Source organism: Scyliorhinus torazame, chromosome 2, assembly GCF_047496885.1.
Source record: "Scyliorhinus torazame isolate Kashiwa2021f chromosome 2, sScyTor2.1, whole genome shotgun sequence".
Classification (NCBI taxonomy): Eukaryota; Metazoa; Chordata; class Chondrichthyes; order Carcharhiniformes; family Scyliorhinidae; genus Scyliorhinus; species Scyliorhinus torazame.
Window position 1 is genome coordinate 108,473,363 of NC_092708.1, and position 16,496 is coordinate 108,489,858.

Here is a 16,496-nt window from a genome sequence, read left to right on the forward strand (position 1 = left end):
CATGAATCCTCTGGCTAATGTTAAGTTGAAAGCATATGCTGCTGTTATCTGAATAAAGGCAATTTATGTTATGATTTCACCCTGGAGAGTGGCATGGCATTTCTGCTAATTTTCTACACCCAAAATAGCCTTTTGCCACAGATGACATCCACCTGCTAGCTCTAAATGCTAAAGCTGACCTTGAACATGATCAATAGAGCTCAGTCACCATTCCCAGCATGACTTTCCTTCTGGCCTTTGGTAACAACTCGCATTCGCTTGGTGACATTATGCCTCAAATGAACATATCTTGGTTGCACTGTGTTACGATTCCAGTTGATGTTACAACTGGATAGGAAGATCTTAGAATGGAACCTTGGCTCAAAAGACTATGGGCTGGATTCTCCATTCCTGAGACTAAGTGCTGACGCTGGGATAGGATTCATCGACTTCCACGACAGCAAAACTGGCACTGCACCTGGACCGATCCAGCGACCGTGGTGGAGCTAGCACCAGCGCCACGTGGAACACAATCGATTCCAATGAGAAATGGTGAGGGATTCGGTGGGTCCATGATTGACACTCGTGAGGCTGATAAGCTGCAGCAGCAAATAAACATTACAGTCCCCACACACACTCACCCCAGCGAACAAGATGGCACTGGTTGCACTGGAGCGCGCCCATCCCGCTCATGGTCAGCTGGGGCCTGAGGGCACCTAGGCGTGTGCCCTAGAGGGACACCGATATGACCTGTGACCCTAAATTCACAGGAGGTAGTCAACGGCGTGAGCAGCTGCATGGCTTCCTTGCAGGCATGGCAATGGTGCTCAGTGCCCGTCCACCCCAACCCCACAGCCCACCTCCTGGCCACCCCCCACTACTCCTACCGACACTGGCAGAAGCGCTCCGGCCAGCGATACGACTGTCAGAAAACTATGGCGATATTGGGACACTTTCCGTACCTCCTCTCTGTCCCTCAGCAGCCACGGCGCCTCTTTCACGATTTTTAAAAGCACAAGTGAACCTCCCCAGTGGAGGCAGAGCATCGCGGAGGCACTGGAGAATACTGGGTCAGGCCCACTAATGATATGACAACGGGGTTTACTGCATGTGCATTGTGGAATGCACTGATATCGTTGTTGCGGCACTGGAGAATTGCAATTTGCTGTGAAACCGGCACCCGCCACAATTTCGGCGACAAAACCGATTCTCTGCCCAATCCCGTTTCCCGATTCTAGCGTCAGCCGATGGAGAATCCCACTCCATAATTTTTACTTTTTTAAAATATAAAGTGTTGAGGACTGCCAATTAGTTTTAAAAAGAAAGAAGAAAAACATTTATTAAACATTTTTAAAAATGAATTATGATGCAATACGCTTTTACTGCCCCCCTTGCTTCACAATGACACAGGTTTTAGGATTAACACGGATTGCAAAGTACATTTTAGTCGATAATAGTCTCATCAACTCAAAGCCCCTTTTAATCACAAACGAAGACTGTGGGCAAATACACTCTCCACTCTGAACCTCAAGTGAATGTTTGTGGATGCCTCCCCAGAATCTCCAGATGATTGTCATGAGAGTTTCCAAACTCCACACCCAAAATTATGCTTTAAAATCTTCTTTCATAATCATGCTTACACTTGGCGGTTTGCATTGTGAAATCAAGGCCAGGTTTTCAATATGACACTTTTAAACAATGCTTCCGCTCCACCTTTTAACAGCGAATCCAGTCCAGGATTTTACACCACCCTCTTTTAGATTTCTTTGTCTTAACTACTTTCATACAAATCTTTGAAATTCAGCCACCGATTTTCATTATTATATCAATTCACGTTCCACAAGCTATAGTAAAATCTCACAAACATGAAAATCACTTCAGATATCTTTCTGGCCTCTCAGCCTTCTTCTCAGCTCAGTCTGTTTTTGCTTAACAGTTCTCTGTTCTAGTACCTTTAGCTTCAGGCTCCTTGGAAACTTCTCTTCATTTCTCTATTTCCTTTACTAGTTGCTCTTCAGGGGCGAAATTCTCCAGAAACGGCGCGATGTCCGCCGACTGGCGCCCAAAACGGCGCCAATCAGACGGGCATCGCGCCGCCCCAAAGGTGCGGAATGCTCCGCATCTTTGGGGGCCGAGCCCCAACATTGAGGGGCTAGGCCGACGCCGGAGGAATTTCCGCCCCGCCAGCTGGCGGAAACGGCCTTTGTTGCCCCGCCAGCTGGCGCGAAAATGACATCTCCGGGTGGCGCATGCGCGGGAGCGTCAGCGGCCGCTGACAGTTTCCCACGCATGCGCAGTGGAGGGAGTCTCTTCCACCTCCGCCATGGTGGAGACCGTGGCGGGGGCGGAAGGGAAAGAGTGCCCCCACGGCACAGGCCCGCCCGCGGATCGGTGGGCCCCGATCGCGGGCCAGGCCACCGTGGGGGCACCCCCCGGGGCCAGATCGCCCCCCCCCCCCCCCGAGCCCACCCACGCCGCCTTGTCCCGCTGGTAAGGACTTCGGCCCATTCGGGCCGGGGAATCGAGCGGGGCGGCCCACCAACCGGCGCGCCACGATTCCTGCCCCCATTCGGCAACCGGCGGGGGCGGGATTCACGCCAGCCCCCCGCGATTCTCCGACCCGGCGGGGGGTCGGAGAATGTCGCCACAGATCTCTGCACTTGATTTATTAACCATTACTCCATAATATCACTTTTCTTCTAACAAAGGGGGATGTTCCCTCTCCAACCTTCTGAACCAACTGCTTCTAGCAAAGCCATGAGAACTGCCTGCTCTCCCACTGCCTATCTCCAACTGCAATCAAATTAGTTGAACCAAAACTTTAAAAATTCTCTACCTTCCAAAGCTCCTGTTGCTAAGCAATAGCCACATACTGCTACTGGCCTATTTATTCTTCACACTGTAGCCCTGCCTAAGCACAATAGAAACACAGTTAGAACTTAACCAACTCCCACGCATACAAACACCTTGGTCCAGCATGGATCTAACTGTAGGTTTTATCTTTCCAGGAACAGAAACATTAAATGAAACGCACTTACAACTATACTTTATTCCTAATGTTTATCAATATAAATATAAATCGCTTAAAAATACCTTTGTTTTCCTAAGAATTGTAAAAAAAAAAGCATAGAATCTGTGAAAGGAGAGTTATTCTAACCAAATGTGAATCAGTAATCAAAAGTACATTAGTTTTTTACTTCATAATCATTAATTTGACTCAAAAATGTTTTACTTTAATATTCACCTTCAATTATGCAAAGGTACTTCAGATGATGCATTTGGTGTTACTTTCTGAGCAATATTCCAGCTAAAGAATGAGGCTACCATGTCAACATTTTATACATTTAACTGGAAATAATTGCTGAACTCATTTTACTCAGTACATTTTCCACTTCATTATTATTTTATATAATTTATAAAATAGTACTTAATTACACAGTAACATTAACATTAACATTAATGTGAAGCAGCTCACTCCCTATTCAATTTTGAAACCACTCAATGCTTCAGAAGGCTCCAAAATTAATTAATTTAAAATAATTAGCATTAACCATTAGCTATATTTGACAGTGTTAATTAATTCTAGAAAATTAACAAAATAAGTAAGCCTACTCAACATAAAAATGACAAGCCTAAACAGTTCTTTATATGAATTAAACTATTGATAACAGTAAAATATTCTGTTAATGCACAGTCAATGACTATACTGAATATTTTGATCATAACAGCAGAATTAGTATTCTTTGCTGGCCAATAGGGCTGGTCAGTTCAGAATCACTTTAACAGAGAGGCTACATCAGTGCTGTAAAACTGTATTCAGCATCTGTTGTCTGGCTGTAGCATAGGGGTTATTCATTCACTCTGAATTAGCTTTTTCTCTGAAAGTCAAGGGAATGACAGAATGAGGCCAATGGAAAATCCAAGATAGTTCAAATGCAATGTCCTGTCTCCAATGGGTTCCCTCTGTCATTAAAGAGATTTTCCATCAAAGATATTGCCCTGTACCCTTCCGAGAAGAAAGCTGTAAGTGCTATCCAAGGCGATTCTAAGAACAAACGTTTGAGGATTTTGCATAATACTTGAATAACAATGCACAGGAAAAACATTGTTTGGTCGGGTGGCAAATTATTTTAAGTCAATAATTGTACTTTATTCTAATAGATATTTGATTTGATTTATAGACAATACATTATGAAATTTGCTGTGGAAAATAATAAACTTAAATGTCGATAAGATGAGGCAGTGTCAAAATGAGTACGTGTCTTCTTTCTTTATTTCATGCTTTGTTTTACTATGATATTGCCAGACAGTAGGTGCTGAATGCAGCTTTGATGCATCTCTCTTTTCAACCCTTCTTTTAAATATCCCAAACATGTATTGCCTCAATGCAAACCCCCACTCTCTCCCTCACACAGGCTTCTATTCTTAAAGTTGCTACATCTTGTTGCAATCTCTCTTGTTACAGTTTAATATCTAACACATTTCTCCCTCTATTTAGTTCTTATGAAGAGTCAAATGGACTCGAAAAATTTACTGTTTTCTCTCTGTACAGATGCTTCCAGACCTGCTGAGTTTTTGCGGTATTCTCTGTTTTCCTTTCAGATTCCAGTATCCGCTCTATTCTGCTTTCTTATTTTGTTAATTGTCTAGAATTTAGAAATAATGACAAATGTAGTCTTGGCTACTGTTAATTATTTTAATAATTCCATTTTGGAGTATCCCAAAGCATTGAATGGTTTAAAAATTGAATAGAGTGTGGGCTGCTTCACATTAATACTAGTGTTCATGTTTCTGTGTAATTAAGTACTATTTAATACAGCATATACAATAATACTGAAGTGTAAAATGTATTACGCAAAATGAGTTCAGTAATCATTTCCAGTCAAATGTGTAAAATGTTGACATTGTAGCTTCATTCTTGTTATTTTCCCTTCTATTGTCTGAGCTAAAATTATGTATTTTCTTTCCAGTGATATTCTGTAACTCTCCATGTGTGAAATCAAAGGTGCAAAATTGTGCCCATGGTCTATCCCTCTTCCACAATCCACCTCTCATACACATACTGCCAAGGAAGCTGGTCTTGGTAATTTATTTTCATTTATTCACAGAATATTGGTAGGTGGGCAGCACAGTGGTTAGCACAGTTGCTTCACAGATCCAGGGTCCTAGGTTCGATTCCCGTCCGGGTCACTGTCTGTGCGGAGTCTGCACATTCTCCCCGTGTCTGCATGGGTTTCCTCCGGGTGTTCCGGTACCCTCCCATAGTCCAAAGTTGTGCAGGTTAGGTGGATTGGCCATGATAAATTGCCCTTAGTGTCCAAAAAAAGGTTAAGTGGGGTTACTGGGTTACAGGTGTGGGCTTAGGTGGGGTGCTAATTCCAAGGGCCCGTGCAGACTCGGTGGGATGAATGGCCTCCTTCTGCACTGTAAATTCTATGATCTATTAACCAGCAGTTGTTGCTCAGTTACGTGGTGAAGATACTCCAATAGTGCTGCTTGATAGGCAGTTCAAGAACTTAGATCTCGTGACAATGAAGGAATGGCAATATATTTCCAAGTCAAGATGGTGTGTCACTTGAAAGGAATGTGTCCTTTCACATGCCTTCTTTCCTTGTCTGCCCAGCTGGGCGAGGTTGCAGGTTTGGGTGGTGCTGCAGTACACCTTGTGGATGGTACGCAAGGCACTAGTAACGAAGGGAGTAAACGTTTAAGGTTGTGGATGGAACAGGAACAAATGTGTTGCTTTAACCTGAATGTTGTTGAGCTTCTTGAATGTTGTTGAAGTGGCACTCATTCAAGCAAGTGGGCAGTATTCTTGACTTGTGCCACGTAAATGGTGGAAAGGCATTGGAGAGTTAGCAGATGAACATGACAGATGTTGAGGTTAGGGATAGGTGTGTGAATGATCTTGAGAACATCAGTTTACCAAAGGAGAAAGTGTTCAGTATCCTAAATTGCATTAAGATAGACAAGTCCCCGGGGCCGGATGGGATCTATCCCAGGTTACTGCGGGAGGCAAGGGGACACATAGCTGGGGCCTTAACAGATATCCTCACATCCTCTCTGACCACAGGCGAGGTTCCAGAGGACTGGAGAATTGCCAATGCTATTCCCTTGTTTAAGAAAGAAGCAGGGATAATCCAGCAAATTATAGGCCAGTGAGCCTGACATCAGTGGTGGGGAAGCTTTTGGAAAAGATACTGAGGGACAGGATATATGCACATTTGGAGAAAAATGGACTAGTTAGTGACAGGCAGCATTATTTTGTACGGGCAAGGTCATGTCTCACCAACTTAATTGAGTTTTTTGAAGAGGTGGCAAAGAAAATTGATGAGGCACGGGCTGTAGATTAGTTTATGTGGACTTTAGTAAGGCGTTTGACAAGGTCCCACATGACTGACTGGTACAAAAACTAAAATCTCATGGGATTGGGGTGGGCTGGCTAGATGGATACAGAACTGGCTTGGTTCGAGAAGACAGAGAGTAGCGGTAGAAGGGTGTTTTTAAGAATGGAGATCTGTAGCTAGTGGTGTTCTCCAGGGATCAGTGCTGGGAACCTTGTTGTAATGATCTGAAGGAAAATGTGGTAGGTCTGATTAGTAAGTTTGCGGATGACACGAAAATTGGCAGAGTTGTTGATAGTGTCGAGGATTGTCAGAGGATATAACAGGATCCTGATAGATTGGAGACTTGGGCACAGAAATGGCAGATGGAGTTTAATCCGGACAAATGCGAGGTAATGCATTGTAGGTATGAATTATACTGTAAATGGCAGAACCCTTAGGAACATTAAGATACTGATGGATCTGGGCGTGCAGTACCACAGTTCCCTAAAAGAGGAACACAGGTAATCAAGGTGATTAAGAAGGCATATGACATGCTTGCGTTTATCAGCCGGGGAATTGAGTATCGGAATTGGGAAATCATGTTGCAGCTGTATAAAACCTTGGTTGGACCGCATTTGGAGTATTTTTTAAAAAATCTTTTTATTTGCATTTTTCATACTTTAACTGCGTTAACTTACTTTATTGCACAGGAAGGTTTATCCTTTCCTTCCTTTATTGACCCTATATACATTTTGTCGTCCTCTGGTTCGGTCTATTGTCCCTTCTGTCAATTGGGCATGGCTTCACCCTCACCCCCACAACCTTGGACATTGCTCAGAGAAGGCTGTCCAGAACCCAGCAAGTTAAGGGCATGCCCAGAACATGAGGGTGTGGTTGGCCGGGACCCTCTGGCATTTGTCCTCCACCTCCGGGAAGAACATGCTCATTCGGGTTCTGGTCAGGTGCGCTCTGTGCACCACTTTGAGCTGCATTAGGCTGAGCCTTGCGCAGGAGGAAGTGGAGTTAGCCCTGCTCAGTGCTTCGCTCCAGAGTCCCCACCCTACCTCTGTCCCCAGCTCGTCCTCCCATTTTTGTCTGGTCTCGTCCAGTGGTGTCCAAGCTCTGTCCAGTAACTGTCTGTATATTTTCCCACATTGTCCCCCCTCATTGCTGCTTGTGCCTATCAGGTCCTCTAATAGTGTGGTTTCTGGGGCCTCGGGGTACCCTACTATCTCTTTGCGGAGGAAGTGCTTTATTTGTAGGTGCCTCATTTCAGTATTGTGTGCAGTTCCAGTCACCACATTATCTGAAGGACGTGGAAGCCTTGCAGAAAGTGCAAAGAAGCTTCACCAGGATGTTGCCTGGTCTCGAGGGTGTTGGCTATGAGGAGAGGTTGAATAAACTAGGATTGTTATCACTGGAAAGGCAGAGGCTGAGGGGAGACCTGATAGAGGTCTACAAAATTACGAGAGGCATGGGCAGGGTGGATAGTCAGAAGCTTTTTCCAGGGGTGGAAGTGTCAATTACAAGAGGGAACAGGTTCAAGGTGAGAGAGGGAAAGTTTCAGGAAGATGTGCGGGGTAGGTTTTTCCACACAAAGAGTTGTGAGTGCCTGGCACACGCTGCCAGAGGATGTGGTGGAAGCAGGCACATTAGCAACATTTAAGAGGCATCTGGAAGTGTACATGAATAGGAAGGAAATAGAGCCATACGGACCCAGTAAGTGCAGAAAGTTTTGGTTTTAGTTGGGGCATCTTGATCGGCACAGGCCTGGAAGGCCAAAGGGCCTGTTCCTGAGCTGTACTTTTCTTTGTTCTTTGTTCTATGAAATACTGCTTGTGGTAAACCACGGTATTGCATTGTATGGCATTCTGTTGTGTTGTACATGCCTGGTCTTGTCCAGGCTGGCTCCACCTGTAGCTCCTCCCCTCGGGCTTATGTATAAAGGTGGCAAGTCTCCGCCTCCGACCCAGTTCGCGTCCAAAGGCAGGAGGTTTGCTGTTTACAGTATTAAAGCCTCAGTTACATTCATCACTCGTCGTGTGTTTATTGATGGCATATCACTGCCCACAGAATACGCAACGTCTGGCCTGTTCTTGTAGCTATAGTATTTATATGGCTGGTCCAGTTAAGTTTCTGGGTAATGGTGAAGCCAATATATTGATCCTGGGGAATTCAACGATTGTAATGTTGAATGTCAAGGGGAAATGGTTTGACCGTCTAGTTGGAGACGGTCTTTGCCTGGCATTTAGTTGGCAAGAATGTTAATGGCCACTTATCAGCCCAAGCCTAAACGTTGTCCAGGCATTGCTGCATTTGGGGAAGGGCGTCTTCAGTATCTGAAGAGTTTCAAATAGAGCTGTACACTATGATCAGCAAATGTCATCACTTCTGATCTTACAATAGATGGAAGATGAAGCTGCTGAAAATGATTCAGCAGCATAAGGCCCTATTCTGGAAAACACCTTCATGGTTGTCTTTGGGCTGAGATAATTGGCCTCTAACAACCACAACCATCCTCCTTTGAGCTAGGTATGACTCTAGCCAGTGGAGACGTTCCCTCTATTCCCATTAACTTCAATTTCAGTCAGATCGCTTGATGCGTTCTTGATTAAATGCTGCCTTGATGCCAGGGGAAGTCACTCACACTTCACATCTGGAATTCAGCTACGTTTCCCAAAGTATGGATCAAGGTTGAAATGAGATCTGGAGGAGAGTGGTCCTGGCGGAAGGAAAATTGGGCATGGGGACATTTATTGATGAGTAACTGCTACTATCAAATACCTCTTCCATCACCTCTTGCGCTTTAACAAAGGGTCATCTGTGTGGTGTTGGGTGCTCTGATTTGTCTGTTGGTCTGTCTATCATGATGTGTGTGTTTGAATATCATGACATCCCCCCTTTTTTACAAGATTATGTGCCTACGCACGGATCCATCCGGCATGCGTACTAGGAACGAGCGGGGAGCTACGCGTCGGAGAACTTCGGCAGGTGCTGACCAGCCACCATTTGGTAGATGAATGCGGACTTTATCCCCAGAGGCCAGGGGGGGACGATCAGTTGCCCTTGTATCGTACGAGCTCTTCTGGCGATCACGCTGCAGTTGCATCTTGTGCAGTACCGTAGCATGGTCCGTTGTTGGTGCCAGGATGGAAGGCACAGTTGTTCTGAGGGTGCGACCCATCAGCAGCTGTGCTGGCGAGAGACCCGTGGCTAGCGGGGCCAATCGATAGGCCAGCAGGGCGAGGTGAAAGTCCGATCCGGCAGCAGCAGCCTTGCAGAGGAGCCGCTTGGCAATGTGAACGCCCTTCTCCGCCTTTCCATTGGACTGGGGATGCAGAGGGCTGGACGTTACGTGTGTGAAACCATATGAGGCGGCAAAGGACGACCATTCATGGCTGGCAAAACAGGGCCCATTGTCCGACATGACAGTCATCGGAATGCCGTGGCGAGCAAAGGTGTCCTTGCAGGCCCTGATGACCGCAGACGAAGTCAGATCGTGTAGGCGTATGACTTCTGGGTAATTGGAGAAGTAGTCTATGATGATGACATAGTCCATGCCAAGCGCGTGAAATAGGTCGACACCCACCTTCGCCCAGGGGGACGTCACCAGCTCATGGGGCAGAAGCGTCTCAGGAGGTTGCGCCGGCTGAAACCTCTGGCAGGTTGTGTAGTTGAGCACCATATTGGCAATATCGTCACTGATGCCCGGCCAATATACCGCCTCTCGGGCCCTCCGTCTACACTTCTCAACCCCCAATTGGCCTTCGTGTATTTGACTGAGAACCATCTGGCGCATACTGTGCGGAATAACGATCCTGTTTAGCTTCAGAAGGATCCCATCAATGGTGGTTAGGTCGTCCCGTACATTATAGAACTGCGGGCACTGCCCTTTGAGCCAACCTTCCGTCATGTGGCGCATCACTCGCTGTAGAAGGGGGTCGGCCGCTGTCTCTGTGCGTATGCGGGCCAGACTGGAGTCGTTAGCCGGCAGATTTGCCGCTGTCAAGGCCACTTATGCCTCAACTTGACATACGAACCCCTCCGCATCTGGTGGTGTACTCGGGATAGGTTATCCGCCACGATGAGGTCCTTCCCTAGAGTGTAGATCAGTTGGAAATCATACCTCCTGAGTTTAAGTAGGATGCTCTGGAGGCGAGGGGTCATGTCGTTCAGGTCCTTGTTTATTATGTTGACCAGGTGGTCAGTTTCGACTGTGAATCGTGGAAGACCATATACATAATCGTGGAACTTGTCCAAACCAGTTAGCAAGCCCAGGCATTCTTTTTCAATTTGCGCGTAGCGCTGTTCTGTGGGGGTCATGGCCCGTGATGCATAGGCAACCGGGGCCCATGACGACGTGTCATCTCTCTGCAGGAGCACTGCTCCAATACCGGATTGGCTGGCATCAGTTGAGATTTTGGTGGGACGAGACGTGTCGAAGAACGCCAACACTGGTGCCGTGGCAAGTTTGTGTTTGAGCTTCTCCCATTCCAGCTGGTGTGTATGTTGCCACTGGAACTCTGTAGATTTTTTTACGAGATGGCGCAGAGCCGTTGTGTGGGAAGCAAGGTTGGGAATGAATTTCCCGAGAAAGTTGACCATGCCCAGGAATCGTAGTACAGCTTTCTTGTCGGCCGGCCGCGGCATGGCTGTGATGGCGCTTACCTTGTCTGCATCGGGACGGGCCACTGATCGTGAGATGTGGTCCCCCAGGAACTTCAATTCGGTCTGGCCAAAGGCACACTTGGCTCGGTTGAGGCGCAGGCCATTTTCCCGGATGCGGGCAAAAACGCGTTGGAGACGATGTATGTGCTCCTGCGGTGTGGTGGACCAGATGATGACATCGTCCACATATACGCGCACCCCTTCGATGCCTTCCATCATCTGCTCCATGATTCTGTGGAAGACCTCGGATGCCGAGATGATGGCATCCGGTTGTAGCAGAATCTGCCGAAAGGGGTGTTAAAGGTGCATAGCTTTCGGCTGGACGGGTCCAGTTGGATCTGCCAGAATCCTTTGGAGCATCCAGTTTGGTGAATATTTTGGCTTGGGCCATTTCACTGGTGATCTCCTCCCGTTTAGGTATGGGATAATGTTCCCGCATAATGTTATTATTTAGGTCTTTAGGGCCTATACAGATGCGGAGCTCGCCAGAGGGCTTCTTGACACTCACCATGGAGCTGACCCATGGCGTGGGCTCCGTGACCCTGGATAGGACCCCTTGTTCCTGGAGATCCTGCAGCTGCAACTTGAGGCGGTCTTTAAGTGGCGCAGGAACCCTGCGAGGTGCGTGAACGACCGGGATGGCGTCCGATTTGAGGCAAATTTTGTATGTGTATGGCAGTGTTCCCATGCCTTCAAATGTCTCCTGGTTGTGAGCGAGGAGCGATTGGGGATTTGAGTTGAACTCAGCATCCGGGAAGTCAGATGTGTCGTCTGGAGAGAGAGACAGAATTCGCTGTACAAGGTGGAGAGCCTTACATGCCTGTGCGCCCAGCAAGGAATCCTTCGATGAGCCAACAATTTCAAACGAGAGTGTGGCCGTGTGCGTTTTGTGTGTCACCTGGAGCTGGCAAGATCCCATGGCCGGGATAACGTTCCCGTTGTAGTCGACCATCATGCACCGGGATGGCTGGATAGGTGGTTTGACCTTCATGGCATGGAATGCTGAATATGCTATGAGGTTGGCGGATGCGCCAGTGTCCAGGCGGAAAGTGATCTGCGATCGGTTGACCGTCAGGTTGGCACTCCATTCATCGGCCGGATTGATGGTGTTGACCCTGTTCACATCAATGACCGCAACCCGGAAGGCATCTTGGTCATCTGTGTCATCGGGCTGGATGTCCTGATGTGCGGGTTGGACGGTCCTTACTTGTCAGCGAGGTTGTCGGAGATGTGTAGGATCCATCGGTTGAACCGCTCGACAGTCGGCAGCGTAGTGGCCCATCTTGCTACAGCGTAGGCATTGTCGGTTTTTTGCAGGACATTGCCCTTTTAAATGTGCAGCTCCACAGTTGCCGCACGTCATGACGCAGTTCGGTCTTGCATCGGGCGCGCCTGTGCAGTGCGTCCCTCGATGTTGCCGTTGGTTTTGGAGCGCACAGGTGCGGGAGACATCGAAAAGCGCGCGAAACGGCCGCCCTCGTCCGGGCCGCGGGCCAGGAGATACTCGTATGCCTGGATGCGTTCGGCCTCGTGGGCGGCCTGGCTTGCCGATTCGATCGCTAGGGACCCCCTCCGTGCCGATTCGGTCGCATGAAATTGGGCAAAGCGGCTGGTCGCATTTTCGTGGAGGACACAGGCTTCCACCGCAGATGCTAAGGTCAGGCCTTTAATTTTAAGAAGCTGCTGGCGTAGGCCACTGGAGGCAACGCAAAAAACGATCTGGTCCCGGATCATGGACTCTGAGGTGTTGCCGTAACCGCAGGACTGTGTGTGTATGTGGAGGTGCGTCAGAAAGGGTTGAAAGAGCTCATCCTTACCTTGCAGGCGTTGCTGAAAGATATACCTTTCAAAGCTTTCATTTACCTCAACGTTGAAGTGCTGGTCGAGCTTGAGGAGGGCCGTGACATACTTGGATTGGTTCTCGCCTTCCGCGAACACCAATGAGTTGTGTACATCGATGGCGTGCTGACCTGCGGTAGTGAGGAGCATCGCAATCTTTGTCTCGTCCGAGGCACTCTGTTTTTCGTTGGCTCGCATGTACAGTTCAAATCGCTGCTTGAAGAGCTTCCAATTGGTGCCCAGGTTCCCAGCGACTTGCAACGGCTGCGGTTTGTTGGTTATGTCCATGGCTCAGGATGGCAGCTTTGTGGCAGGTATTGATCCACTCACTAGGTACCATGTGGTGTTGGGTGCTCTGATTTGTTTGTTGGTCTGTCTATCATGATGTGTGTGTTTGAATATCATGACAATCTGGACTCGAAACGTTAGCTCTTTTCTCTCCCTCCAGATGCTGCCAGACCTGCTGAGATTTTCCAGCATTTTCTCTTTGACCTCTTCCATCATTTTGTTGATGATTGGAAGTATATTACAATTGCCTGGTTGGATTTATCCTGTCTGTTGTGGACAGGAAATACCGTGACAATTTTCCATGTTATCAGGTACCAGTGTTGCAGCTGTACTGGAACAGCTAGTTCTGGTGGAAAGTTCTGCAGCACTATAGCTGGGATGTTGTCAGGGCTCATAACCTTTGCAGTATCCAGTGCACTAAAGCACTTCCTGATGTCATGTAGTGTGAATCAAATGGACAGAACTTTGATTTCTCTGATTCCAAGGAGAAGTCTGAGATGGATCATTCACTCAGCAATTCTGGTTAAAGATAGTTGCACACACTTCATTCTTTGCATTCACATGCTGGGCGCCACCATCATTGCGGAAACCTCCTTTTCTTTGTTGTTTAATTGTCCACCACCATTCACAATTGCTTGTGGCAGGACTCCATAGCTTGGTCTAATTCATTGGTTGTGGGATCGTCTAGTTCGGTTCATAGCACGCTGCTTCCTCTACTCAGCAAAAATGTAGTCCTGTGCATTAGCTTCGTCAGGTTGGCACCTATCTTTAGGAATACTTGGTGCTTCTCCTGAAATGCTACACTGACCTGCAGAAAAACTCTCTGGTCTCCTGCACCTCCGATTTCCTCTCCCTCCTCCACTTTTTTCTCTCCTCCTTTTACTTCCACATTTGTCGTTCGCCTCCACTTCCATTTTGTCTCCTTCACTTGTTTCTTTCCTAATTTTACTTTCTATTTTTTTAAACCTCTTTTCTTTTCAGCTCCTCGCTAAATATAATATTGAAGTTGCCATTTAACGAGCCTGCGGGCAATAGCATGGGGGAAACCGGAGGGAAATGATAGGTCCATTAATCAGAAATGAAAAGGAGTCAGTGAACAAGAAATTAAAAAGATGGGCACCAGGTACAGGTATGAAAAGGAGGAGATAGAAAAGGAGAATGTGCTAAGATATTAAAGATGTGTAGGGACCGGGCACAAATGGAGCACTCTATAAGGAACTTAAGTGGAAATAGACAAAACAGCTTGGGCAAAGTATATGTGCGTGTGCCTGTGAGTGCGCGCACACATGTGTATGCGCCTGTGGAGGTGGGGGGTACATTCCTGTCAGAGTTAAAATCAGTGCTTGTAAAGTACAAATGTGGCACATACAAAAGATCATGCATTGCACAACTTGCAGCATTCTAGGTGAATGAAAAATAAAGTTCAGACTTTATGTTTTTTTAAAGAGAGACTACAAAGTCAGCTGATTAATTTTTAATTCCTGGAAACCTCAGGACAATCCTGGAAGCATGCCAATCTAGGTGTAATAGAGATAAACAATCTAATCCCCAGCCCATCTGACAAGAATGGAAGCAAGCACACCGGAGCCAAACTGGCATCTCTATGGGCTCTGCAGTGATTAATTAGAAAACGGCAAAAATGTTCATTTAATTAACAATATAAATGTGCTACGATAGTATGTTACTAATTATGCACAGTCTAAAAGCACAACATTTCGCTTTTTAATTGTCTATTCAAAAGTACCATGGCTGTGAAGCTGCATTCAGCTCATTACAAATGTCCTTGGAGCGCCAGAAACAATATCTCACTTTCAACTAATTGTAAAACTTAAACTGAAAGATTGATGTTCTTTTCCATCCTCTTTGTCCCAGAGCTGTTGTTTGATGATGCCCTTTGAGATAAAGCTGTCAGATCCATCAACCCACAAAATGTGATGAGTCAATGGTGACCAAGACTCAAGTTCCCAATTTGGAGCCCTTAACAATTCCAAGAACATAATAATATACAGCAAGAACATTAAGCTCAAAGAATACAATGACTTAATGTGCTCTGAATAAAAACATTTGTGGCAGTGGAACCATCCTCATGAGAAGAATCATTTTTGTGATAACTTCCAGAAGACAAAGAAGGCAAATTCAAAACTAATCTGCAGCAACAATTGCCCAGATCTTCCAGTCTCCGAAGCGTCTGAAGTGTTATGGTCCCCTGAGGTCCTGAGTCACCGATTCCATTGGAAAAACCTAGGAAATTTGAACTTGCAATGAGCAATTTCCTGTGCTCCGGGACCCTTTGATGAAGACTACAATTCTGAGTTAGAGTTGGGGATGTCTGACAGTTCTGATTTACTTATCTGGATAGTTATCCAGGAAATATCAGGCAGAAAAATCCTAGACAAACTCTTGTGAAACTATAGATATGACACCCCCTCCTCCAACTCCTTACTTGACCCCCCTGACAGCCAACCTAACCCAACATCCTCACCACCAAACTCTTCCCTGACCCAAGTTGGCCTAACCTCATCATCCAACCCCATTCCTGAAGTTCAACTTCCCCTGACCCTGATTCCCACCAAGGAGATCTAAGCCAACCCGACAACCCTACCCACCTGCCACCCTATGACCAGCCACCATATTACCCCACCCATATATATCCCTACTACGCTACTCACCTGTCACCCTACCACTCTACCCAGTATACCATTCTACCCATTTCTTACCCTACCCATCCACCACGCTGCCCACCTAACTCTACTGGCCTACCCACCCTACCTACCTGCCACACTAACACTCTATAAAACCCTTTTCACCGATCACCACCTGCAACTCTACCTACCTATCACCCCATCCATCTGTCAACCTACCCACCTGCCACCCTGTGCATTTACTACTCTGCCCACCTGCCATTCTACCATCTACCACCCGACTCCATTACCCACTTACCTCATCCACCCTAGCCCCTTACCCAAGTACACATTCAACGATTCGCCCATTTACTCATACACTACACACTAAAAAGCTGTTGAAATGGCACAAAACTTGTCAGTGTATGGCTTGGCTAGTCTACCCTGATCATCTAACGATATGAAGTTGGATATCAGGTATGTTTTGCATTTATGGAACTGGGATCAGAGGTCCCGGACAGAAATGCGGAGCTCCAGCGTGGCACATAAAAGTAGGAGTGCATGGCAATTCAACAGCGATTGCCACTTCTCGAAAGATTTAGACCTATATTTCATTGGGCAAGTGATCAATCTGTGGAACAGGTTCTCCAGGGATAAGGCAGAAGCAATGTTAATTCATTCAAATGCAAACCTGATGAATTGCTTTCAGAAACAATATTCTGAGAGACAATGGGTGGGATTCTCCCGCAACTGGCCCAGCGCCAAGGGTGGTGCG

General features: G+C 46.8%; 1 protein-coding gene across 2 annotated transcripts in view; it reads right to left on the bottom strand.

Annotated features, from left to right (window-relative positions):
- galnt13 (polypeptide N-acetylgalactosaminyltransferase 13) overlaps window positions 1-16,496 on the bottom strand; it is a 777,028-nt gene that overhangs the window by 223,731 nt on the left and 536,801 nt on the right. The gene's annotated exons all lie outside the window — the stretch shown is intronic.